Source organism: Gorilla gorilla, chromosome 8 (assembly GCF_029281585.2).
Source record: "Gorilla gorilla gorilla isolate KB3781 chromosome 8, NHGRI_mGorGor1-v2.1_pri, whole genome shotgun sequence".
Lineage (NCBI taxonomy): Eukaryota > Metazoa > Chordata > Mammalia > Primates > Hominidae > Gorilla > Gorilla gorilla.
Window position 1 is genome coordinate 142396063 of NC_073232.2, and position 25071 is coordinate 142421133.

A 25071-nucleotide genomic window follows, 5' to 3' on the forward strand; every position below is an offset into this window, starting at 1 on the left:
AGTGAAGACATAATGCTCATGAACACCTATGAGCCGAATAATACAACCATAACCTTTATCAAACAAAGACTACAGGAGATGTGAGCAAACATGGTTAGAAACATACTAATAACAGGAGGTTTCACACACCATTCTCAGTACAAGGCAGAGCAAGTACACAGAAAACAAGTAAGGAGATAGATTTAAACAACATAATCAACCAAGGTTGACCTTATGGACATATATATATTGAACTCTGTACCCTGATAATAGAGTATACACATTCCTCTCAAGAACTCACAGCACAGTCACAACTGATGGCATTAAAGGAAAAAACAATGATTTCTATAGGGTAGAAATGTAGCCAATACTTTCTGATTATAATGCAATAAACTATCAATTATTAACAAAAACAAAAAAACAGAAAGGCACTTCCACCTGGAAATTTAAGAGTCTTATTATTTCTTAGGTCACCAACTGAGAGGAAAGAATTTTTTTAAAAATTACAATGAAAACACTACATATCAGAATCCATGAAATACATTTAAAGCAGTAATCAGAGAAAAATTCATTGCACTGACACTTTTATCAATAAAAATGAAAGAATGAAAATTAATAATTCCCAGCCAGGCACGGTGGCTCACACCTGTAATCCCAGCACTTTGGGAGGCTAAGGCAGGCAGATCGCTTGAGGCCAGGAGTTTGAGACCAACCTGGGTAACATGGTACCCTGTCTCTACCAAAAAATATAAAAATTAGCCAGGCATGGTGGTGCACCTGTAGTCCCAGCTACTCAGGAGGCTGAGGTAGGAAGATTGAGCCCATAAGGCTGAGGCTGAAGTGAGCTGACATCATGCCACTGCACTCCACCCTGGGTAACAGAGTGAGACTGTCTCAAAAAATAAATAATAACATAATAATTCCCAGCTCATAAAAACTAGGAAAAGAACAAGAAAGCAAAACAAAAGAATACACAAAGAAAAAATAAAGGAAAAAGCTAAAATTAATGAGAAAAAAGAATATATAAGATGAAATTAATGAGGTAGAGAATAGAAAAACAGTAGATCTAATGTACAAATATAAATCCTGATTTTTGGAGGGAAAAAAGTAGACAAACCACTAGTTAAGTTACTCAAGAAAAAGGAGGAGTGAATACAAAAATAGAAAATAAGAAAGGACACAGGGGAAATAACCAATGAAACAAGAAATTATAAAAATCTTAAGGGAATATTTCACAGACCTCTATGCAAATGAATTTGAAAAATGTAGACGTAACTGATAACTTCCTAAGGATAGTCTGATTACCAAAACTGATCCCATTAGAGTTAGAAAGCTTAAACTGATGATTTCCCAGAAGAAACAGAAAGAGTTATTAAGTAACTACCCACAAGCCCAAGGACCAGACGGTTTCCCAGGAGAATTCTCCCAAACCTTCAAAGGCCAGGTAATGCCAATGCTCTATGAAGAAGATTCCAGCACACTATCTCCTTTTATCAAGCAAATGTAACACTGATAAGCCAGACAGAAAGTACAAGAAAATACAACTACACACCAATCAGTTGCTCGGTATCGATGTAAAAATATGAAATGAGGTCTAAGATATTCGAAATATTAGGAAACTCTCTATATAATGTACTATATTAATAAACATAAGGAAGTAGTGTGATGACCTCCATAGATTCTGAAAAATCCTTTAACAAAATTTAAAACCTATTTACGATAAAAGTTAAAGAAAACAGGAATTGAGGGTTATACTGTTAAATTAATAAAATACACATTCCTTAATTCATTACTAAATGGGGAAAAAACTAATAGCATTTCTACTACTATCAGGACAGGGCAAAGATGCTCACTGTCTCCATTTCTGTTCAACACTGTATGAGAGGTATGACCAAATATATTGAGACGAGAGAAATCAATCAGCATTATAAAAAGGGGTAAAGTAGTAAAATCACTTCTATTTGCAGTTGAAAACCACATATATATCTGGAAACCCCCAGAGAATCAATGATAAAATTAACTCAAACAATAAAAGAATTCACTAACACAGAATTAACATATAAAAATCCATAGCTTTCAAATACAAAATAATAATCAGAGAAAAACGCCATTTAAAATAATTGCAACAAGGATTAAATATCTAGGAACAAATTTAACAAGAATTGCACAAAATATATACAAGGAGAATGTAAGGCATTCCTGAAACACACTAAAGTAGATATGAACAAGAGAAAAGACATCCCCAACTCTTGGATAGGATAACCCAACATTATAAAGATGACAGTTCTCCCTAAAAATTAATTTGTAAATTCAATATAATCCCAGTAAAAATCCCAGTAAACTATTTTATAGTGTTATACTAGTTGATACTAACAGTCACAATGAAAAACAAATATGCAAGAAGAGCCAGGAAAACCCTGAAGAAAAAAATAAAACAACTCCTGGACACGAAAACAAACCATAGACACTCCATAATTAAACACGGTGGCACACAAGGAGACAAACAGACCAGTGTGGTAGCATTAAAAGTCCAGATATAAATCAAAATATATATGAAAGTTTGGCTTCAAATCACTGTGATAAGGATGGACTTTTTATACATACATATATAATCTTCTTTTTTTTTTAGAGATGAGGTCTCACTATGTTGACCAGGCTGGTCTCACACTCCTGGCCTCAAGCAATCCTCCCTTCTTGGCTTCCCAAAGTGCTGGGATTATAGGTATGAGCCACTGTGCCCAGCAGGATGGACTTTTTAATATGCGGTCCCAGGACAACTTGGAGCCATTTGGAGAAAAGAAATTTAGATCTGCACCTCACACCATGACATGGTTTGGCTGTGTCCCTACCCAATCTCATCTTGAATTGTAGCTCCTATAATTCCCACGTGTTGTGGGAGGGACCCAGTGGGGGATAATTGAATCATGGGGGCGGTTCCCCCACACGGTCCTCGTGTTAGTGAATAAGTCTCACGAGATCTGATGTTTTATAAGGGGCTTCCCTTTTGCTTGGTTCTCATTCTCTCATGCCTGCTGCCACGTAAGACATGCCTTTCACCTTCTGCAATGATTGTGAGGCCTCCCCAGGCACACAGAACTTTGAGTCCATTAAACTTCTTTTTCTTTATAAATTACCCAGTCTCCAATATGTCTTTATCAGCAGCGTGAAAACAGACTAATACAACCACATACAAAACCAAACCAGATGCATTAGGGACCTGAATGCAAAACATCTAATTATAAAGAACTATGCAATTCCTAGGAGAAAATATGAGTGAATTCTCTAATCTTGGTGTAGGGAAAGATTTTCTAACTATGATTCAAAATACAGAGGCAATAAAATCAAGATTGACAAGTTTGACTATATGAAAATAAAAACCTCTGTAAGGCCAAACAAAAAAATCCTAAACAACATCAAAAGATAACTGATAAAAGGGGAAGAAAAATGTTTGCAATATATACCACAGAAAAAGGGTGAATAACCTGAATATAAGAAACTGTTACAAAAGCTGAGCAAAAAACGACCAAAAACCTGAAAGATAAATGGAGAAAAGACATAAACAATTTACAAAAGCTATTAAAATGGTCCTCAAACATGAAAAAAGTGTTCAAATGCACTCATATTTAAAGAAATACAAATTAAGTCAACATCAAGATATCATTTATCATCAGAATGGCAAAAATTGTAGAATGTGGTGTAGCCCCTGTTGGTGAGGCTGCAGGAAAACAGGCACCTCCTGCTTTGCTGGTGAGAATGCAAATTCCTGCAGGGAAATTTGTCAATACAAAGCTATATGCACATTTTTTAACCCAGCAATTACAACTCTAGAATCTACCCAAAACATACACCTCCAACAATACGGGAAAAAAGCACATTTGCACAGTTATTCAATAGTGCAATATATTGGAAACAACCTAAATGCCCCTACACTGGAGAGTGGTTGGATAAACTATGGTACATCCAAGCAACGAAGTACTATGCAACTGAGAAAAGGAAGAGGAAGATTTCCATGAACTGGTCTAGAGTGATTTCCAGAATATATTGTTAAGTGAAAAAAACAAAGTGCAAAAGAGTATCTATAATATGCTATCCTTTGTGTAAGAAAGAAGGGGTTATAAGAAAATGGACACTATCTGCTCATTTCTGCAAAAGAAATACAGGAAGGATATTTGAGAAATGAAAGAGACTGCTTTCCTACAGAGAGTGGGTAGGAAAGGGCTGGGGAACAGGGTGGCATGGGAACAGAAATGAAGAGGGAGTGTATAGCTTTGCATTAAAGCACCAGAGTAACATTTCACATGCCAAAAAGTGAGGGAAAAATGTAAGTAAACCAAGACATAGGGGGAGAGGAACCCAAGTGGAATACAAAAATAATGAACCTAACTACATTACAAATAAGTAACATAGCCACACTGAAAAGAACTACCCCAAATAACTTTTAAAAATACTACTTTGGGCCAGGCATGGTGGTTCATGCCTGCAATCCCAGCACTTTGGGAGGCCAAGGTGGGCAGATCACAAGGTCAGGAGTTTGAGACTAGCCTGGCCAATATGGTAAAACCCCATCTCTACTAAAAATACAAAAAAAAAAAAAAAAATTAGCCAGGCGTGGTGGCAGGCACCTGTAGTCCCAGCTACTTGGGAGGCTGAGGCAGGAGAATCACTTGAACACGGGAGGTGGAGGTTGCAGTGAGCCGAGATCGCACCACTGCACTCCAACCTGTGCAACAGAGCGAGACTCCATCTCAAAAAGAAAAAAAAAAAACTATTTTGACTAGAAACTCAAACACTAAATAAAGATGACAAAAAGCACTGTATAGAAATCCTGTACTCTAGCTAGTAAATGTGTTTATTACAGGGTTAGCAATTTTGAAATTACTTTATTGGCACTGGATAAATAAGTAAATACATTGTAAATAACAAGAGCTAAGTTTCTCACTGTTTAAGAAATAAGCTACAAATACAGAAAAGGGAGAGGCTACAATGAACCCAGTGGTGTTGGATTAGAATTTTTAATACATATCCAGACAGAGATATAGAAATATATAAAGATATGTATGTGTGGGTTACTGTGTGTGCAGGTGATACACACACACACACACACACACACACACACACACACACACACACATATATATCCTAGCTGTGTCCACTAAGGACAGTGGCATCCTAGTAGCAAGATTACACTTATCACCTAGAAATTGGTTTCTAAATACCATTTTCCCTTAAAAGGAATCTGGACTCCATGGGAAGCAGCTGATTCAGGGAAGGAGTAGGGAAAATACAAGATGAGCCTCAAACACTTCATAGGCCAAAAACTTAGAAAGTTCTTGTAAAATGAGGGCATGTCAAAAAGACAAAGGCATCCACCTGAAGGACTTCCTGTTGGCCAAAGCTGGAATGATTTAAGCAATAAAATAAATAAAAACAGCACTGGATAATCCACAGAATAATGTAAATGCCTATTAGTCTACCCATATCAAAAATAATTGAGTAAATAAATAGCAGAGAAGGGAGAGGACTTCCTTACAGTTGAATTCTAATTAACTAATGCAAAAGGAAAGAAGGAAATGCATTAAGTAAATACCACAGTAAAAATTATTGTGGGCAAGATCGAATAATAGATACTAAAATTACGAGGCAAAAGTTTAAGGATAAACTGGATGTTTGCACAGCCTCAAACTATCTTCCCCAAGATTCAAATTAATTGTAAAGAGAAAAATAGTAACTTTACAGTGGATAAAACCACCGTAATCAAGTGACAAGTTTAACAACAGCAGCAATGGGACACAATACCATGAACCCTCCTCCGTACAACGTACCAAGATGGCACAACATCACTTCTGCAGTACTCATGCCAAAAATGCCCACCCTGACTCTAATCATAAGAAAATGTGGGACAACAAAATAACTAACCAATAATCACTAAGTGTCGAGGTCCTAAAAGACTGTCAAAGTGTCACAGATTGGAAGAGAGGAAGGAAACACAACAACTAAATGCAATGTGGGATCCTGGGTTAGATCTTGCAACAGAAAAAGGATATTAGTGGAAAAACTGGTAAAATGGAATAAGGTCTATAGTTAACAGTACTACACCAACATTAATTTCATGGCATGCTAACTATACTAAGATCATTAACAAGCTTAAGTGAAGGATGTATATGAACTCTATACTATGTTTTTGCAACCTTTCTGTATGTCTAAAACTATTTCAAAATAACAAGTTTTTTAAAATGAAAAAAAATATCTTGCATCCCTAATGTGAGAGAAATACTGATCTAAACCAAATTGCCTTCTCACAACCTCAACCCACTGTTTCTAACTATTCTCCTTTGAGCAACATAAAATAAACAAAGCCCCTTGTGTATGAGATAAACATTCAGATATTTGATGATCATTCTCAGACACTTTGGAGGCTTGTTCTCTCCAACCAAATATCCCTAGTCTCTCTCACTATTCCATTTCAAAGATGTTCTTCAGACTCTTCATATCCTAGACACCCTAGTCCAGTGTTTCTAAACTGCCAATATCCCGCTTAAAATAAACCACGCAAAATACTTTCAATGCCATGTAACTAGCAGAGTAGAATCACCACTTGCCACTGTGTTTGCACAGGAGAAACCCACACTAGGTCAACAGCCCCAGCAACCACATCACACACACGTCCATGCGAGCTCACCTCCCCTGCAACCCCCTCAGCTTCTCCACACAAACGTACTCTCTCATTCCTGGGGCTTATTAAGTCGTCTTTGTCTTCCTCTTTTTCTTCTTTTAATTTAACTGTAGGCTCTCCTATGTACACTAGTTAAATCTGATTTCCATGGAATATGTATTTGATTTGTAGCATATCAAAATATATTCAATCCTTATTCTGCCATATATTACAGTAATCGTATTAATCATCCTTAGGACTTTTGCAAATAATGCAGCCTTCTATGTCTTCACCTAAGTTGGATGACAGTTTGAAGAACTAAGACCAAGGCTTTCAATCTCTGGTTATTCAGGATCTGCTCAATCCTTACAGTGCAAAAGGAGGTGTGTTATGTTAAAACTGGTTTGCTGTCAACTTTCAATCATCTGGATTAAAGGGGAAAAGTGGAAATATTAACTATTCCCCACATAATTTTACAAGTTTCAATTTTCCCCCATCAGTAACACCATAGTCGGCTAATAGCAATAATATTATTTCCCTTCCTCTTTTCTCAATAACACAGGACTTACTCAAAAGGAAAGCAAACAGGCATGCATGAATATGAATGAGAACCTGTACTTTCTGGATGAAATTTACAACACTTATGAAACTATATTCTACACCTTTTCTGTGTGGTTGAATGGCCCTTGGCACATTAAGGTCAGCAGACTTGTGATTATCTGCAATGAAAAGCTGACATTCTTCAAGGGGCGCAGGGGGCTGAAGGGCCAGGGTCCTGACAGCCTATAGTAGGAGAAAGGAGAGCCAAGCCATACTCTGCCACCAAGGCGAGCAGAGCGTGGGTTCTACTAGGGAATGTGAGGATGACATCTCAGTGGCACTCAGCCAGCACAGTGAATTAATTTATTCATATTTTCTGTTACTTACTGTGGATTATTGAGAGCTGACCACATACGATACTGATCTATACACTTACTTGGGAAATAGTTCAGTTGTCATGGATTGGCCTGGACCAAAGAAAAATGACTGCCACAGAGGCATTTACATCTGGGGCTGCTTATGTTGAACGAGAAGATCTGTCAGCCTTCGCAAAGGCAGATGAAGACTTATGCCAAGCTAAAAAGACACTTGCACTATATGAACGAAATGAAAATCCTAAGTATACACAAAGACCCCATTACATAACAATAACTAGAATAGATCAAGTGACCAGCATCCTCATCAGAGAAAGGTGAAGCAGGAGCATGGCCGAGAAATAGACGTTGTTTCAAACGATGCTAAATTAAAATAGCAAACAGGGATGGTGCTGCCTCAATGATAGAAACACACGAAGCTGCCACAGGTCTCAGGAAGCCTTGCTGCCTGTCCTGAGGAGGCAAGACCAACCATTTGTTGAGGGGGACTTCTTCCTTTTCTGGAGGTGATGGTCCCAAGTGAGCTTAATGAGTGAAGTGTCTATAAGGGATAGGGGGTTGAAGACCTAACAGTTTGCCAGAGATGAGATTCAAAGCTTTGGTTTCTGTGCTGAGAAGAGCCAGCCCTTATATGAACCAGACAGGGGACATCTCCCCAAAGCCCCTAGAAACACACAGCAGAGCCAGAGAACATGGAGCAGGGTTAGCAGAGCCCAGCGCCAGCTCTGCCACCAGTGGGGCTCAGCCACGCTGGCAGCCTCCGCTCTGGGCTCAAGAGGAGGGTGGAGAATAGAGAAGAGGCATGGTTCTCTGACCTCTTCAACAGAAAAGCACCACATACTCTCTTCAGTCAGCAAAGCAAGAAAATGGCACACTCTTCAACATCAAACACACTAAATTAAGCATATGTATTACATGTGTTAACACGTGAGCAAGCATATGAGTTAAGCAAATATACAGCAAATTAACATACCAAAGGAGCTGGCCAGGTGCAGTGGCTCACTCCTGTAATCCCAGCACTTTGGGAGGTCAAGGCGGGTGGATCACCTGAGATCAGGAGTTCGAGACCAGCCTGGCCAACATGGTGAAATTCCGTCTCTACTAAACATACAAAAAATTAGCCAGGCGTGGTGGCACATGCCTATAATTCCAGCTACTCAGGAGGCTCAGGAAGGAGAATCACTTGAACCCGGGAGGCGGAGGTTGTAGTGAGCCAGAATCGCGCCATTGCACTCCAGCCTCGGCACAAGAGCAAAACTCCATTTCAAAAAAATAAATTAATTATTTAAATAAAATACCAAAGGAAATCATTAGAAATCAGTAATGCAATTAATAAGTCCACAAGAAAATATATTTTATATAAAATAATCTAATCTTTCATTTTGAAGGTATTTTGAGAATTTTTATTGACTAATGGCCCTTATGCCGAAGATCATTTGTAGTGTAAGTGTATAATGCTGGGTAATTCAGTCCTTAGGTACCAGGAACAGTCAGCTGAGGGAGGTTTCTTTGGTTCAGTTTACTTCAAGTCCTACCATGATAAAGTTACTTCTGCAGGATGGAGCAGCTGATACGGATGCCCATTGGTCTGAACACAGAACAGGTAATGCTGGATGGAACAAGATTAAGAAGGCGCCACAGATTGCCATTTAGAAAGAAAGCGTTCTTTCCATCAAGTAAAGATTCCTTCCCTATGACATTTTCATTTGGAGAATGACCTTGTACTCTTAGGAGGTTTCTTTCTATGACATTTGGTACTGCATCAACTAAGGAGGGCCAGAAGTTAGGATTCTCACACTGAACTCCTGCATTACCAGGGCACACTGGGGCTTTACCAACCAGATCTTAACATCTTGATACTGTGACCTTTTTTAAAAAAGACTACTCAGCCTACTATGCTCGAGCTTTCAGTCCACACTCTTGACCAAGTCTAGCTTGGCAAAGAGAAGGCAAGTTCTGATATGAGCAAGCCAACACTCAAAGTAAGAGCGCAACTGAATTCTAAGGGAGTGAGTTATCTTGAGATAATGGAGGAGATTAAAGAAAAACCACTCTTCTACTTTGATTCTGAAAAAGACATAAATGAACACACTGGACTTGCTGAGGATTAATTTTAGGCTTGCAAGGTTTACCAAGCACACTGTAAACCTAAGTTATAGTCCTGAATAAATTAAGGATCTTAAGGAAAGCAGTTATGTACATTTACTTGCAACAGGCAGAGCCTAATAAATGTCCTTTGCATTTATAGAAAACTAGTTTAGATGTTTCCACATTTGTTATTTCATTTGATCCTCACAATAATCCTGTGACAATGGAGGGATATGGAGTTCTATTTCTATTTTATAGATGAGGAAGAAGAAGTAAAAAGAAACCTTAGCCAACTTGCCTGAAGTCTGGTGATATGAAATGACTGAGCTGGGTCTTGAGTCTGCTTTCAGGCTAAGTGGAGAAATAAGACTGAAAAATACAACTAAAGAAGCACTAGAAACTAAACAATGTATAAAAAAGACTTCAAAACTTAATATAATAGAAACTTAATATACAGCTCCAGTAATCAATATGGTATTGGCATAAGGATGAACATACAGGTCAATGGCACAGAACTGAGAGTCCAGAAATGAACCCTTGTATTTATGGTCAAATGATCTTTGACAAGGGTGCCAAGAAAATTCAATGGAGAAAGAACAGTCTTTAGAAGACATGGTGCTGACACGATTCAATATCCACATGTAAAAAGATAAAGTTGGCCTCTTGACACATATCATGCACAAAAATTAACTTGAAATGGATCAGAAGCCTAAATGTAAAAACTAAAAGTGTAAAATTTTTAAAGGAGAACATAGGGAAAAAAAATCCTTATGATCTTGGAATAGGCAAATATTTCTCAGATACAACACCAAAAGAATGATCCCTAAAAGAAACAAGTTGAAAATTTGGATTTCATCAATATTCAAAGGTTTGGGGCTTCAAACGACACCATTAAGAAAGTGGAGGCTGGCAAGATGGCCAAACAGGAACAGCTCCAGTCTGCAGCTCCCAGCAAGATCAATGCAGAAGGCGGGTGATTTCTGCATTTACAACTGAAGTACCTAGCTCACCTCATTGGGACTAGTTAGACAGTGGGTGCAGCCCATGGAGGGACAACTGAAGCAGGGTGGGGCATCGCCTCACCCGGGAAGCACAAGGGGTCACGGAACTCCCTCCCCAGCCAAGGGAAGCTGTGAGGGAGTGTGCCATGAGGAACGGTGCACTCCAGCCCAGATACTATGCTTTTCCCATGGTGTTCGCAACCCACAGACCAGGAGATTCCCTCGGGTGCCTACACCACCAGGGCCCTGGGTTTCAAGCACAAAACTGGGCGGACATTTGGGCAGACACCAAGCTAACTGCAGGAGTTTTTTTTCATACCCCAGTGGCGCCTGGAACACCAGTGAGACAGAACCATTCACTCCCCTGGAAAGGGGGCTGAAGCCAGGGAGCCAAGTGGTCTAGCTCAGTGGATCCCACCCCCAAGGAGCCCAGCAAGCTAAGATCCACTGGCTTGAAATTCTCACTGCCAGCACAGCAGTATGAAGTTAACCTGGGATGCTTGAGCTTGGTGGGGGGGGGGGGGGGGGGGGGCATCTGCCATTACCAAGGCTTGAGTAGGTGGTTTTCCCCTCACAGTGTAAACAAAGCCTCCAGGAAGTTCGAACTGGGTGGAGCCCACCACAGTTTGACAAAGCCACTGTAGCCAGACTGCCTCTCTAGATTCCTCCACTCTGGTCAGGGCATCTCTAAAAAAAAGGCAGCAGCCCCACTCAGGGGCTTATAGATAAAATTCCCATCTCCCTGGGGCAGAGCATCTAGGGGAAGGGGCGACCGTGGGCACAGCTTCAGCAGACTTAAACGTTCCTGCCTACCAGCTCTGAAGAGAGAAGCGGGATCTCCTAGCACAGCACTCTAGCTCTGCTAAGGGACAGACTGCCTCCTCAAGTGGGTCCCTGGCCCCTGTGCCTCCTGACTGGGAGATACCTCCCAGCAGGGGTTGACCGACACCTCATAGAGGAGAGCTCCAGCTGGCATCTGGCAGGTGCCCCTCAGGGACGAAGCTTCCAGAAGAAGGAACAGGCAGCAATCTTTGGTGTTCTGCAGCCTCTGCTGGTGATACCCAGACAAACAGGGTCTGGAGTGGACCTCCAGCAAACTCCAGCATACCTGCAGCAAAGAGGCATGACTCTTAGAAGGAAAACTAACAAACAGAAAGCATCAACATCAACAAAAAGGACATCCACACAGAACCCCCATCCAAAGGTCACCAACATCAAAGACCAAAGGTAGATAAATCCATGAAGATGAGGAAAAACCAGCGCAAAAAGGCTGAAAATTCCAAAAACCAGAATGCCTCTTCTCCTCCAAAGGAACACAACTCCTCGCCAGCAAGAGAACAAAACTGGAGAGAGAATGAGTTTGATGAATCGACAGAAGTAGGCTTCAGAAAATGGGTAATAACAAATTTCTCTGAGCTAAAGGAGCATGTTTTAACCCAATGTAAGGAAGCTAAGAACCTTGAAAAAAGGTTAGATGAATTGCTAACTAGAATAACCAGTTTAGACAATAACATAAATGACCTGATGGAGCTGAAAAACACAGCACGAGAACTTCATGAAGCATACACAAGTATCAACAGCTGAATCGACCAAGCCAAAGAAAGGATATCAGAGATTGAAGATCAACTTAATGAAATAAAACATGAAGATAAGATTAAGAAAAAAGAATGAAAAGGAATGAACAAAGCCTCCAAGAAATATGGGACCATGTGAAAAGACCAAACCTACATTTGACTGGTGTACTTGAAAGTGACAGGGAGAATGGAACCAACTTGGAAACCCTCTTCAGGATATTATCCAGAAAAACTTACCCAACCTAGCAAGACAGGACAACTTTCAAATTCAAGAAATACAGAGAACACCACAAAGATACTCCTTGAGAAGAGCAACCCCAAGATACATAATCGTCAGATTCACCAAGATTGAAATGAAGAAAAAAATGTTAAGGGCAGCCAGAGAGAAAGGTTGGGTTACCCACAAAGGGAAGCCCATCAGACTAACAGCAGATCTCTCAGCAGAAACCCTACAAGCCAGAAGAGAGTGGGGGCCAATATTCAACATTCTTAAAGAAAAGAATTTTCAACCCAGAATTTCATACTCAGCCAAACTAAGCTTCATAAGTGAAACAGAAATAAAATCCTTTACAGACAAGCAAATGCTGAGAGATTTTGTCACCACCAGGCCTACCTTACAAAAGCTCCTGAAGGAAGCACTAAATATGGAAAGGAAAAACTGGTACCAGCCACTGCAAAAACATACCAAATTGTAAAGACCATCGACACTATGAAGAAACTGCATCAATTAATGGGCAAAATAACCAGCTAGCATCATAATGACAGAATCAAATTCACACATAACAATATCAACCTTAAACGTAAATGGGATAAATGCCCCCAATTAAAAGACACAGCCTGGAAAACTGGATAAAGAGTCAAGACCCATCGGTGTGCTGTATTCAGGAGACCCACCTCACCTGCAAAGACACACATAGGCTCAAAATAAAGGGATGGAGGAATATTTACCAAGCAAACGGAAAGCAAAAAAAGCAGGGTTGCAATCCTAGTCTCTGATAAAACAGACTTTAAACCAATGAAGATCAAAAAAAGATGAAGAGCATTACATAATGGTAAAGGGATGAATGCAACAAGAAGAGCTAACTATCCTAAGTATATATGCACCCAATAGAGGAGCACCCAGATTCATAAAGCAAGTTCTAAGAGACCTACAAAGAGATTTAGACTCCCATACAATAATAGTGGGAGATTGTAACACCCCATTGTCAATATTAGATAGATCAACGAGACAGAAAATTAACAAAGATATTCAGGATTTGAACTCAGCTCTGGACTAAGCAGACCTAATAGACATCTATAGAACTCTCTACCCCAAATCAGCAGAATATACATTCTTCTCAGCACCACATTGCACTTATTCTAAAATTGACCACATAATTGGAAGTAAAACATTCCTCAGCAAATGCAAAAGAACGGAAATCAAAACAGTCTCTCAGACGACAGTGCAATCAAATTAGAACTCAGGATTAAGAAATTCACTCAAAACCACACAACTACATGGAAACTGAACAACCTGGTCCTGAATGACTAATAGGTAAATAATGAAATTAAGGCAGAAATAAATAAGTTCTTTGAAACCAATGAGAACAAAGACACAATGTACCAGAATCTCTGAGACACAGCTAAAGCAGTGTTTAGAGGGAAAGTTATAGCACTAAATGCCACAGGAGAAAGTGGGAAAGATCAAAAATTGACATCCTACCATCACAATTAAAAGAACTAGAGAAGCAAGAGCAAACACATTCAGAAGCTAGCAGAAGACAAGAAATAACTAAGATCAGAGCAGAACTGAAGGAGATAGAGATACAAAAAAACCCGGCCGGGCGCGGTGGCTCACGCCTGTAATCCCAGCACTTTGGGAGGCCGAGGCGGGTGGATCACGAGGTCAGGAGATCGAGATCGTCCTGGCTAACACAGGTGAAACCCCATCTCTACTAAAAATATAAAAAATTAACCGGGTGTAGTGGCGGGCACCTGTAGTCCCAGCTACTCGGGAAGCTGAGGCAGGAGAATGGCGTGAACCTGGGAGGCGGAGCTTGCAGTAAGCCAAGATCGTGCCACTGTACTCCAGCCTGGGTGACAGAGTGAGACTCTGTCTCACCAAAAAAAAAAAAAAAAAAAAAAAACTATAAAGTGGATATCACCACTGATCCCACAGAAATACAAACTACCATCAGAGAATACTATAAACACCTCTACACAAATAAACTCGAAAATCTAGAAGAAATGGATACATTCCTGGATACATATACCCTCCCGAGACTAAACCAGGAAGAAGTCAAATCCCTGAATAGACCAATAACAAGTTCTGAAATTAAGGCAGTAATTAATAGCCTACCAACCAAAGAAAGCCCAGGATCAGACAGATTCACAGGCAAATTCTACCAGAGGTACAAAGAGGAGCTGGTACCATTCCTTCTGAAACTATTCCAAACAACAGAAAAAGAGGGACTCCTCTCTAACTCATTTTATGAGGCCAGCATCATTCTGATACCAAAATCTGGCAGAGACACAACAAAAAAAGAAAATTTCAGGTCAATATCCCTGATGAACATTGATGTGAAAATCCTCAATAAAATACTGGCAAACTGATTCCAGCAGCACATCAAAAAGCTTATCCACCACAATCAAGTTGGCTTCATCCCTGGGATGCAAGGCTGGTTCAACATACACAAATCAATAAACGTAATCCATGACATAAGCAGAACCAATGACGAAAACCACATGATTGTCTCAATAGATGCAGAAAGGGCCTCTGATAAAATTCACCAGCCCTTCATGCTAAAAACTCTCAATAAACTAGGTACTGATGGAATGTATTTCAAAATAATAAGAGCTATTTATGACAAACCACAGCCAATGTCATACTGAATGGGCAAAAGCTGGAAGCATTCCCTTTGAAAACCAGCACAAGACAAGGATCCCCTCTCTCACCACTCTTATTCAACATAGTATTGGAAGTTCTGGCCAGGGCAATCAGGCAAAAGAAAGAAATAAAGGTATTCAAATAGGAAGAGAGGAAGTCAAGTTGTCTCTGCTTGCAGATGACATGATTCTATATTTAGGAAACCCCATTGTCTCAGCAAAAAATCTCCTTAAGCTGATAAGCAACTTCAGCAAAGTCTCAGGATACAAAATCAATGTGCAAAACTCAAAAACATTCCTATACACCAATAATAGACAAACAGAGGGCCAAATCATGAGTGAACAAACCATTCACAATTGCTACAAAGAGAATAAAATACCTAGGAATCCAACTTACAAGGGATGTGAAGGACCTCTTCAAGGAGAACTACAAACCACTGCTCAAGGAAATAAAAGAGGACACAAACAAATGGAAAAACATTCCATGCTCATGGACAGGAATAATCAATATCGGGAAAATGGCCATACTGCCCAAAGTAATTTATAGATTCAATGCTATCACCATCAAGCTACCACTGACTTTCTTCATAGAATTAGAAAAAACTACTTTAAATTTCATATGGAACCAAAAAAGAGCCCGCATAGCCAAGACAATCCTAAGCAAAAAGAACAAAGCTGGAGGCATCACGCTGCCTGACTTTAAACTATACTAAAGGCTACAGTAAACAAAACAGCATGGTACTGGTACCAAAACAGACATACAGACCAATGGAACAGAACAGGGGCCTCAGAAATAACGCCACACATCTACAACCTTCTGATCTTTGACAAAGCTGACAAAAACAAGCAATGGGGAAAGGACTCTCTATTTAATAAATGGTGTTGGGAAAACTGCCTAGCCATATGCAGAAAACTGAAACTGGACCCCTTCCTTACACCTTATACAAAAATTAACTCAAGATGGATTAAAGACTTAAACAGAGGACCTAAAATCATAAAAACCCTAGAAGAAAACCTAGGCAATACCATTCAGGACACAGGCATGGACAAAGACTTCATGACTAAAACACCAAAAGCAATGGCAACAAAAGCCAAAATTGATGAATGGGATCTAATTAAACTAAGGAGCTTCTGCACAGCAAAAGAAACTATCATCAGAGCGAACAGGCAACCTACAGAATGGGAGAAAATTTTTGCAATCTCTCCATCTGATGAAGGGCTAATATCCAGAATCTACAAGGAACTTAAACAAATTTACAAGATTAAAATAAACAACCCCATCAGAAAGTGGGTAAAGGACATGAACAGACACCTCTGGAAAGAAGACATTTATGAGGCCAACAAACATGAAAAAATGCTCATCATCACTGGTCATTAAAGAAATGCAAACCAAACCACAATGAGATACTATCTCACGCCAGTTAGAACGGTGATCATTAAAAAGTCAGGAAACAACAGATGCTGGAGAGGATGTGGAGAAATAGGAACGCTTTTACACTGTTGGTGGGAGTGTAAATTAGTTCACCCATTGTGAAAGACAGTGTGGCAATTCCTCAAGGATCTAGAACCAGAAATACCATTTAACCCAGCAATCCCATTACTGGGTATAAACCCAAAAGATTATAAATCATTCTACTGCACATGTATGTTTATTGCAGCACTATTCACAATAGCAAAGACTTGGAACCAACCCAAATGCCCATCAATGATAGACTGGATAAAGAAAATGTGGCACATATATACCATGGAATACTATGCAGCCCTCAAAAAGGATGAGTTCATGTCCTTTGCAGGGACATGGATGAAGCTGGAAACCATCATTCTTGGCAAACTAACACAGGAACAGAAAACCAAACACCACTTGTTCTCACTCATAAGTGGAAGTTGAACAATGAGAACACATGGACACAGGGAGGGGAACATCACACACCCACACACTGGGGCTTTTCAGGGGGCAGGGGGCTAGGGCACAGATAGCATTAGAAGAAATACCTAATATAGATGATGGGTTGATGGGTGCAGCAAACCACCATGGCACGTGTATACCTATGTAACAAACCTGTACATTCCGCACATGTATCCCAAAACTTAAAATATATTAAAAAAAAAAGAAAACGAAAAGACAAGCCACATTCGTGGAGAAGAAATGTTTACAAATCATATATATGATACCAGTATCCAGAAAATATATATATATATAATTTAATTTTTTTATTTTTTATTTTCTATTTTTTTTGAGACAGAGTCTTGCTCTGTCACCCAGGCTGGAGTGCAGTGGCGTGATCTCAGCTCACTGTAACCTCTGCCTCCTGGGTTCAAGCGATTCTCCTGCCTCAGCCTCCCAAAATGCTGGAATTACAGGCATAAGCCACTGCACCCAGCCCAGAATATATTAAAAACTCAACTTGACAAAAAGACAACACAATTTTTTAAAGGGGCAAAAGATGTGAAGAGTAATTTCCCCAATGAAGATATATGAAAGGTCAGTAAGTACATGAAAAGATGCTCAACATCAATACTACAGTGATGGCCAGGCATGGGCGCTCATGCCTGTAATCCCAGCATTTTGGGAGGCCGACTTGGGAAGATCATTTGAGGCCAGGGTTTGAGACCAGCCTGGGCAACATAGCAAGACTGCACCTCTACAAAAAAAGTAAAAATAAAAACTGCAGTGAGATACTGCTCCGTATCTACTAGAATGACTATATATGAAGATGTGGACAAAATGGATCCCTCATATGTTGGTGGTGAGCATGTAAAATGGTGTAGCCACTTGGGAAAATATTTTGGCAGTTTCTTAGAAAGTTAAAAATAAATTTACCATAGAAACCAGCAATTCCAGCCCTAAGTATCCATCTAAGAGATATGTTCACACAATGATCGGTACCTATGTGAATTTTCAGAATTTTCTGCACTATTCATAACCAAAATGAATGGATAAACAGAACATGTTCTATTCACACAATGGAATATTATACAGCCATAAAAAGGAGCACACTACTGATCTATGCTTTATCTGGATGAACCTTGAAAACATGATGCAAACTGAAAGAAGCCAGCTGCAGGAGACCCTATCAGGTATGACTCCCTTTACAAGAAAGTTCCAGAAAAGGCAAATCCAGAGACAGAAAGTCAGTCAGTGGTTGCCTGGAGCTAGGGGTGTGAACAGAGTGACTACCAATGGCCAGAGATTTTTCTGAAGTGAAGAGAATGAAAACTGGGTGGTGATAGTTGCACAGCTGTAAATTTACTAAAAACCACTTAATTACACACTTAAAAAAAAAACTCTAAACCTGGCCAGGCACGGTGGCTCACACCTGTAATCCCAACACTCTGGGAGGCCCAGGCAGGAGGATCACTTGAGGCCAGGAGTTCAAGACAAGCCTGGCCAACATAGGGAAACCCTGTCTCTACTAAAAATACAAAAATCAGCTGGGCATGGTGGCACGTGCCTGTAATCCCAGCTACTCTGGAAGCTGAGACATGAGAATCACTTGAGCCCAGGAGGCGGAGGTTGCAGTGAGCTGAGATCGCACCACTGCACTCAGGCCTGGATGATAGAGGGAAGCTCTGTCTCAAAAAACAAAAACAAAAAAAACTCTAAACCTAAATAACATGGTCTTGATAACTGCCAAGAGAGAAATCTAAAAAGATATTAGCTACGTGATGATAATGAAGGGTGACCATGTGGCACGCTGATGGCGTTTTCCCCAAATGAATTATAATTTTCCCTAAACAAAGATGTTTTGAAAATACCAACAATTTTATGCATTTGCTTAATCCTCCTTTCACCAATTCTCAGTTAAACACACACACACCCTCACGTGTCAGTCAACCAAAAAGCCTTTCCTGAATACCTACTATGTGCCCCACTCAGTTCTGGGCACTTCGTAATTAAAGAACCAGAAGCCAAGGCAGAGTCCTTCCAGGGTCAGTGCTGGACACAACAGACACCTGAAGAGGTGGCTAACCACAGAAAATGGCCTCCTTGCCGATCCTAACCTCATTGTGACTTTCTGTGTCATATATAAAGAAACCTGCCAAAAATTAGAAATGATTGGCTGGGCGCGGTGGCTCATGCCTGTAATCCTAGCACTTTGGGAGGCCGAGGCGGGTGGATCACTGAGATCAGGAGTTCAAGACCAGCCTGGCCAACATGGAGAAACCCCATCTCTACTAAAAATACAAAAATTAGCCGGGCGTAGTAGTGCATGCCTGCAAAATCTCAGCTACTAGGGAGGCCGAGGCAGGAGAATCACTTGAACCCAGGGGGCGGAGGTTGCAGTGAGCCAAGATCATGCCACTTCACTCCAGCTTGGGCAAAAGAGGGAGACGCCATCTCAAAAAAAAAAAAAAAAAACAAAGAAATGATTGAGTGTAGGCATAACTGGCAGGGTGAACACCTGTATTAGGGTTGTAACCAAAGATGAATTATCATTGATCAATTTCCTATATCTACATGGGAGGATAGTGGAATCTCATTAAACTGAGTATAACAGATAGTATAATATAGCTCAACAGATTGTTTCCAAAATACAAAATGGGTGAGAGAATTAAATACCTTGCTTCTTGAGGAATGGGTGATAATTATTTAGAAGGAGAAGAGTGACCACAGAAGGCAAAATGAGGGCTTCTGTCAGGGGCTGCATCATCAGCTGGTTATTTACTAGGTTCTCACGGCAAAGATCTTACTCAGCAGATGAGCTATAAAATCTGCAACCAATGGGGTAAAACAAGGAAATTTAACTCTGAATCTTCTTCTTTTATTTTATTTATTTATTTATTTTTTTGAGATACAGTCTCACTCTGTCGCCCAGGCTGGAGTGCAGAGGCATGATCTCGGCTCAGTGCAACCTCTGCCTCATGGGTTCAAGTGATTCTCCTGCCTCAGCCTCCTGCATAGCTGGGGACTACAGCCGTGTGACACCATTTTTGTAGTTTTTGGTGGAGACGGGGTTTCACCATGTTGCCCAGGTTGGTCTTGAACTCCTGACCTCAAGTGATCCGTCCACCTCAGCCTCCCAAAGTGCAAGGATTACAGCCACCACGCTCAACCTAATTTTTTTTTATTTTTTCTTTATTTTTTTTTTTCGAGACGGACTCTCACTCTGTCACCCAGGCTGGAGTGCAGTGACGTGATCTTGGCTCACTGCAACCTCCGCCTCCCGGGTTCAAGCGATTCTCCCACTGCAGGCTCTTGAGTAGCTGGGATTACAGGCACGCGCCACCACACCCAGCTAATTTTTGTATTTTTAGTAGAGACGGGGTTTCACCATGTTGGCCAGGCTAGTCTCGAACTCCTGACCTTGTGATCCACCCAACACAGCCTCCCAAAGTGCTGGGATTACAGGTGTGAGCCACCGCGCCCGGGCTTCATTTTCTTTTAAACTCTGACCCAAACTGTATTATCCAACTTCCTCTTTGGGCCAATCTGGACCAACAAGATTTACTCTCCTGCATGAACTGACCAAAAATGGACAAAATAGGGCCAGGCACAGTGGCTCACGCATGTAATTCCAGCACTTTGGGAGGCTGAGGCAGGTGGATGACGAGGTCAGGTGTTCAAGACCAGCCTGGCCAACATGATGAAATCCCATGTCTACTAAAAATATAAAAATTAGCCGGGCGTGGTGGTGCGTGCCTGTAGTCCCAGCTACTCGGGAGGCTGAGGCACGAGAATTGCTTGAACCTGGGAGGCGAAGGTTGCAGTGAGCTACTGCACTCCAGCCTGGGCAAGAGAGGGAGACTCTGTCTCAAAAACAAAAACTGCCAAAGAACAGACACAGATGTTAAATTTAGCAGAGAAGAACATTAAAAGAGTTAATATAACTGTATACGTACAAAATATTAAACAAAACATGGAAGATATTTTTTAAAAGATAAAAACCAAATGTTATGAGATCCAAATCAAATGCTATAATGTCTGGGATTAAAAATGCACTGGATGTAATTAGTGGACGGCTAGACATTGCAGAAAAAAAGATTCATGAACTTGAAGGCACAGCAGTAGAAACAATCAGAAATCAAACACAGAAAAGAGATTTTTAAAAGTAGACATAGCATCAGGGAACTGTGGGACAACTATCAAGAAGCTTAATAGATGTGTAGTGGGAGTTGTAGAAGGAGAGGGGAGAAAAGGGACAGAAAAAATGTTGAAAGCTATAATAGCTGAGGCCGGGCATGGTAGCTCACATCTATAATCCCAGCATTTTGGGAGGCTGAGGTGGGTGGATCACCTGAGGTCAGAAGTTCAAGACCATCCTGGCCAACATGGTGAAACCCTGTGGCGACTAAAAATACAAAAAATTAGCGGGGTGTGGTGGAGCGCACCTGTAATCCCAGCAACTTGGGAGGCTGAGGCAGAAGAATCACTCGAACCTGAGAGGCAGAGGTTGCAGTAAGCCAAGATCGTGTGACTGTACTCCAGCCTGGGCAACAGAGACTCTGTCTGGAAAAAAAAAAAAAAAAAAATCTATCTATTTATCTAGGCTGAAAGTATACCAAATTTGATGAAAACTATAAACCCAGAGATCCAAGAATCTCAATAACCCAAGCACAGAATCATGAAGAAAACTATATGAGAGCACGTGATGAGCAGTTCAAAGCCACAGGTCAAGGGCAACCTTAAAGGCAGCCAGAGACAAGAGATACGTTCAACACTGAGGAGCAGAGAGAGGGTGGCTGCAGATTTTTCATTGGAAGCAACTGTGTCAAGACAGTGGAACAACATTTTTATATTACTGAAAGAAAAAAACCTATCAATTTAGAATTCCACACACAGTGGAAATATCTTTCAAAATAAGGATAAAATTAAGATTTTTTTGGCCGGGCGCGGTTGCTCAAGCCTGTAATCCCAGCACTTTGGGAGGCGGAGGCGGGCGCATCATGAGGTCAGGAGACTGAGACCATCCTGGCCAACATGGTGAAATTCCATCTCTGTAAAAATACAAAAATTAGCTATGGTGGCAAGCATCTGTAGTCCCAGCTACTCGGGAGGCTGAGGCAGGAGAATCTCTTGAACCCGGGAGACAGAGGTTGCAGTGAGCTCTCTGCAACTCCAGCCTGGTGACAGAGCGAGACTCTGTCTCAAAAAAAAAAAAAAAAAAAAAAAAAAAAAACTTTTTCAGAATATAGAAGTTAAAAAAAAATTATCACCAGCAAACCTGTCCTATAAGAAATGTTTAAAAAAAATTCCTTCAGGCAGAAAACAAAATTGAGGCCAGGCATGGTGGCTCATGCCTGTGATCCCAACACTTTGGGAGGCTGAAGCCAGACAGATTGCTTGAGCCCAGGAGTTTGAGACCAGCCTGGACAACATGGTGAAAATCTGTCTCTACAAGAATACACAAAAATTACCCGGGATGGGGTGACATGTGCCTGTAGTCCCAGCTTATGTTTATTGAGGCTTCCTTTATGGCCCAAAATATAATTAGTCTTGGGAAATTTGTATTCTGCTGTTTTTGAGTGAAGAGTTCTATAAATTCCAAGTAAGTCAGGTGGTTTGATAGTTTATTATTTTTATTTTTTTTTTGAGACACTCTCACTCTGCCACCCAAGCTGAAGTGCAGTGTCGCCATCTCAGCTCACAGCAACCTCTGCCTCCAGTGGTTCTCCCACCTCAGCCTCTTGAGTAGCTGGGATGATAGGCGCCTGCCAGCACATCCAGCTAATTTTTTGTATTCTTAGTAGAGATGGGGTTTCATCATGTTAGCCAGGCTGGCCTCAAATTCCTGACCTCAAGTGATCCGCCCGCCTCGGCCTCCCAAAGTGCTGGGATTAAAGGCGTGAGCCACTGCACTGGCCAGTAGTTTAGTTTACATTTTCTATATCCTTAATAATTTTCTTCATATATCTATCAATTTTTGTGAGAAGATACTGAAACTTACTAATATAATTGTGGATTTGCCTATTTTTCCTTGCAGTTCTATCAGTTTTTGCTTCATGTATTTTGAAGCTCTGTTGTTAGATGCATAAACATTGATGAATTTTATGTCCTCTTGATGAACTGACTTTTTTAATCACTATGAAATCACCTTTTATATCCATGGTAATATTCTTTACCCTGAAATTGACTTTGTCTTTTATTAATATAGCAACTCCACCTTTCTTTTGGTCAGTGTTAGCATGATTTTTTTTTGCATCCTTTTATTTTTTATCTATTGTATCTTTATATTTAAAGTGAGTTTCTTATAGATAGACTTATAATTGAGTCTTTTTTTTTTTTTTTTTAAAGATTGTGTTTCGCTCTTGTTGCCACCCAGGCTGGCGTGCAATGGTGCGATCTCGGCTCACCGCAACCTCTGCCTCCCGGGCTCAAGCGATCCTCCTGCCTCAGCCTCCCAAGTAGCTGAGATTACAGGCATGAGCCACTACGCCCAGCTAATTCTGTATTTTTAGTAGAGACGGGGTTTCTCCATGTTGGTCAGACTGGTCTTGAACTCCCGACCTCAGGTGATCTGCCTGCCTTGGCCTCCCAAAGTGCTGGGATTACAGGTGTTGAGCTACCACGCACAGCCGAGTCTTGATTTTTTTATTCTCTGCCTTTTCCTTTGGGTATTTAGTTTTATCTCTACTAAAATTAGAAAAATTAGCTGGCACACGCCTGTAGTCCCAGCTACTTGGGATGCTGAGGCAGAAGAATCACTTGAACCCAGGAGGCAGAGGTTGCAGTGAAACCAGATGGCACTGCTGTACTCCAGCCTGGGTGACAGACCGAAACTCTGCCTCAATAAGTAAATAAATAAATACATACATACACACTTGTACATGAGGCCAGATGCGATGGCTCATGCCTGTAATCCCAGAATTTTGGGAGTCCAAGGCAGGCGGATCACTTGAGCCCAGGAATTTGAGACCAGCCTGGGCAACATGGCAAGATCCCGTCTCTACAAAAAAGTTTTAAAAAATTAGCTGGGCGTGGTGATGCTTGCCTGTAGTCCCAGCTACTCAGGAGGCTGAGGCAGGAGGATTGCTTGAACCCAGGAGATTGAGGCTGCAGTGAGCCATCATCGCTCCACTGCACTGCAACCTGGGCAACAGAGCAAGATTCTGTCTCAAAAAGAAAAAAAAAAAAAAGCTAGAAAGAAGTATCTTGAATCAACTCATATGACACCAGAAAAAAAATATATTATCAACTTGATTTTCCAGCCCAGGTATCTAAAATGTTGCTCTACCCAAGAAACCTGGCCTTCAGTGAGTTCTTTAGGGAGAAGAGTCTCAGCAGAGATGAAAGACTGAGTGGACATGAATCTTCAGGTGTTCTAGGCAGGCAACTTTCAATCTGAAACACATGAGTGTGGCCAGGGTGTGGTAAGCAGGGGCACTTACTGTGTAAAAAGCCGAGCACTGGAGTTGCAGAGTAAGCCTCATCATGAGCTGCAGGACAAACGTAAGCAAGGCCTCTACTCATCGTTTCTTCATCTCATCTCCAGTGCCTAGGACAGGGCTTGAGACACAGCAGGCGCTCAAAACGTGTCTGCCCAATGGAAACGATAAAACACTACTGTCATTGAACTATGACACATGTGACCACACTAGCTAACTGGACTGCAAGGAAACGCACAGTGATAAGACACTCACATCACAGCAGAGGTGCTTCACTCTGGACCTGCCTGAGAATCACCTGCAAAGTCACTACAGAGATGGGTCCTGGCTGCTGTGTTTTCCAAAACTTTGCTGGTGGTTACGTGCAGAGTACAGAGCCTCTAGGCTGTGAACAGAAGTAAGAAACTAGTTACCGTTCCTCAGTAACCAAATTCTGGAGACGCCTGTGAGAGAGAAATACACAGAGAGGCAGAGAGAGGACAGAAAACTTGGTAGAACTTGGATACTTTATTGAACTCAATCTGGATTATTAAATCAAAGACTAGGACACAATACAACATAAACAAAACTTTATCAAATTAAGAGGCAATATACACCATGCCAATAAGATACCCAACTCATTATTCTTTGGTAACAGTCAAGAAGTATTGCAACCTGAAGCCTGGCACTCCATT

General features: G+C 40.9%; 1 protein-coding gene across 2 annotated transcripts in view; it reads right to left on the reverse strand.

The window, feature by feature from the left end:
• The window catches only part of C8H10orf143 (chromosome 8 C10orf143 homolog), a 50863-nt gene that overhangs the window by 19700 nt on the left and 6092 nt on the right, over positions 1-25071 (reverse strand). Inside the window, exons 2-5 of one of the 2 annotated variants that reach the window (XR_010135311.1) lie at positions 24653-24782; positions 24401-24548; positions 21404-21521; positions 19635-19786 (exon numbers count right to left, since the gene is read on the reverse strand). The exons of the other annotated variant lie outside the window; for it this stretch is intronic. The gene's annotated coding sequence lies outside the window, so the exon portion shown is untranslated. The remainder of the gene's footprint in view (positions 1-19634; positions 19787-21403; positions 21522-24400; positions 24549-24652; positions 24783-25071) is intronic. 2 annotated transcript variants of the gene reach the window in all.